The sequence below is a fragment of the Gadus morhua genome, chromosome 22 (genome assembly GCF_902167405.1).
Source record: "Gadus morhua chromosome 22, gadMor3.0, whole genome shotgun sequence".
Taxonomy (NCBI): Eukaryota; Metazoa; Chordata; class Actinopteri; order Gadiformes; family Gadidae; genus Gadus; species Gadus morhua.
In genome coordinates this window covers 5,754,185-5,757,315 of record NC_044069.1, presented here as the reverse complement: position 1 = coordinate 5,757,315, position 3,131 = coordinate 5,754,185, and the positions used below count along the sequence as shown (strand labels likewise).

The 3,131-nt window shown below is 42.1% G+C and overlaps 1 long non-coding RNA gene across 3 annotated transcripts; it reads left to right on the top strand.

The window, feature by feature from the left end:
* The first annotated feature begins 321 nt into the window (after positions 1–321).
* LOC115536256 (uncharacterized) lies at positions 322–1,698 on the top strand. Of its 3 annotated transcripts, XR_003974625.1 has the most exons (4): positions 322–336; positions 750–1,106; positions 1,405–1,539; positions 1,679–1,698. It is a non-coding gene; the product is annotated as an uncharacterized LOC115536256 (long non-coding RNA). The 3 variants fall into 3 exon arrangements; XR_003974626.1 differs by lacking the exon at positions 322–336 and having other exon boundaries at positions 704–1,106; positions 1,355–1,539; XR_003974624.1 differs by lacking the exon at positions 322–336 and having other exon boundaries at positions 733–1,106.
* Positions 1,699–3,131: the final 1,433 nt, after the last annotated feature.

Below are 3,131 nucleotides of genomic sequence, written 5' to 3'. Positions count from 1 at the left end.
CGGGATGAAGGGCCAAACTTTAAAATAAAACAAGGTAGCATGTTTGTTTGTAGCTGGCACTTTAGTGAATCAGACTACAAACGCTACAGCTAGCAACCAACCGGGGTCACACCAAGCGACTGAAAATCGGGTCTGTACCCTCCCGTTTCCAGTGGAACAACTGGGGACTGCCAAGAAGGGGGTCTGTTTATAAAAGAGCATCAACTCGCTTAGGCCATGACGTTCACCCAGCCCTTCCTCTGGAGCAACCGCTGCCCTGTGAATAAGAGCCGATGGAGGAGATCTCAGCTTCGGCGGTGATGCCAGAACATGATTTCGGTTCTGCTCCTAAACCAGGTTGGTCAGTGTTTGTTAGTGTTCTGAAATATTGGCTTACTATTACCCCATACTGTTCTTAAACCACCTTCCTGACAGGATGTACTACCTATGGTTTAATCACAGAATGGGCTATTAGTAGGTTATACCGAGGAGGTAGGTCAACTTTTCAGAACTCAGGCACAACATGTTTAGTCTTATTAATGTCCCAGCATTTGACCAAACCACAATGTGAAAAGCTTCATCACAAGTACAAATGTTGCATTTCATATCTTACTTAATTAATTTTAAAGGTGAATATTGAGCTATAAAAAGCAAAATTTAAAAGCAATATTGAGCTACAAAAAGCAATTTCTTTAGAGGTCCAAAACTGCTTCCAATATGCAAGTCACAGCCAAAATCTGGGTTAGATGTTTTAATTTCATCTCATACAGGTGCACTGGATGCTGCTGCTGTAAACATACAGCAATTGGAAGAAACAGTCAAGGAGCTGATGAGAGCTGTCACAGCTGAAAGTGGTTCAAGTGCATTTTCACAGATTCTGTGTCTCAGACGCGGACATCCTTTTTTACACCAGATTCACCTCAAGAGATGTTTTTTGTGACTTCTGGGAGGTTATTCAACCATCTGCCTCCATGTTGGTTTATTGGTCGAAAGCTCAGAAAAAGAAACAAACATTTGAACCCATTTCTCCCAGTCCAACGTGTAGACTGCAACTGGTTGAGTTTTTTCTCTTCTGCTGCCGGGTTGCTGCAGGCCTGCAAGAGAAGGTGCTGGCTGACATGTTTCAGGTCAGTGTGTCTACTGTCTCCCATGTTGTTATATCGTGGGCCAACTACCGTTACCTGCTCCTTGGCTCCCTCCCCACCTGGATGAGTAAACTGCAAGTCAAGAACACCATGCCAAGATAATTTGTGCAGTACAGTCCAGATGTTCGGGTAATCATCGACTGCACCGAGGTGCAGTCGATGATTACCCGAACATCATCTTACAAGAACACAACAACCTTTAAGGCCTTGATTGGGATTGCCCCTTGTAGTGCTGTGACTTTTGTGTCAAGTCTCTTCACCGGCTCCATCTCCGACCCAGAGCTGACTGAACGAAATGGACTGCTGGATTTACTGGAGCCAGGAGATGGCTGCATGGCAGACAAGGGTTTCACCATCGAGAAGCCACTAGCTGATCGTGGGGCAACGCTGATTATACCACCCTTCAAGATGACAGGTAGGCATGAAAGGAATGAACATTTCAAATTAAAACTTTGACCCAAATGTGACCATTAAGATATGCAGAAAAATGTTTAAGATGGAATGAAGCACTCACAATAATATTACTAATTAATTTATCTCTAACCACTGCGCAGTTCACTGAAGAGGATGCTCTGAAAACACAAGCAATCGCTCGACTTCGAATCCTCGTAGAAAGAGCAATAGGCAGAGTCAAGGAATACCGCATCTGGGAACACACTGTCCTTTCACCTTGTCTGCGACAGTCAATCAGCTGTGGACCGTCTGCTGTGTGATGACCAACTTCCAGGGACCACTTGATTTAAAAGGCTACATCCCTGTTGAATAGTGTTTCTACTCAAACATGTACCTATAAATATTAAATATTAAATATAATATATAAATATTAAAATGAGAGGCACTGAACATTTGGAGTGGTCCCTTCATTTTTTCCGGAGCTGTAATTTTGTACACTGAAAACATTGTATATATTGAATGACATGTAATGTAATTGAATGAGAAGTCTTTCATCTATAATCAATTTTAAAGTCCAGTCAGTCCATCCTGAAAGTATTCAAAATAATGTTAATATATAATGTAGTAAATGATGTACTCAGAAAAAGAGAATGAATTAAATCCTTTTATTCTTTCAGTTCCTTTATTCATTCAGTTCATTTCACATTCATTTCACTTTCTGCTGAAGATACACATTCATATATGTACCAAAGAAGTACAAGTCTACCTTATTTTTCATCTCTTATCATTTCATCCCTCCAGACTGAGCTGACGCCAAACCGACGTTAGCATAAGCCAACCTACCTAGCGTAAGCTAGCTAGCAGACACTCGCATTCGTAGTCGTTATATTTCTCGAAAAATAAACAATCCCTTGTCCAGTTTGGAGCGGGCTGTTATGGAGTGTTGTTCGGTAAGTCTGTGAACTTCAGAAAACGTGACTTTGGGTACATTTACCAGGGATGTCGTGAAAGTGAACTGCCGGTCCTCCATCATCAGTTCGCCAGAGTGATGACTGAGTGGTTCACCGGATGTCACAGTGCACAATGAACACCGAATGCGGAAGTACTACGTATCAGCGTGATAATCCCCTATGGGGTTGTTTGTGAGGCACCGTGTACTGGGTTGTAATGGAGCACACACTGAAGAAGGTAAGGATACAGGGTGGCTGGAATGTTGTTCCATTTTTAATCTCCCTCAAAGGACGCAGACCCCTAGCCGCCCAATTATATTGTATCAAATTTTGGTAGCGCCTAGTTTCTCCATATATGCCTTCCTTATCCGTGGGATAGTCATATTCCAGGTAAAGGCAGATAACAACTTATCTAGTTCCTTAGAAAAGGATGTTGGAATGAAAGCAGTAACTATACTGAAGTGGTGACTAACGGTAAGAATCAATCATGAACATATTTATCTCTCTGCAGAAATGATAGTTAGGGCAGCAGATATATATGATGCCATTAACACGTTGGATAACAACAAAGCCTGCGGTATGGACTGCATTACATCTAAAATATGCCAGCCATAAGCTCTTCCCTTTGCTTTCCATGCGCTTTAATGGTTGTCTGGTTCATGGT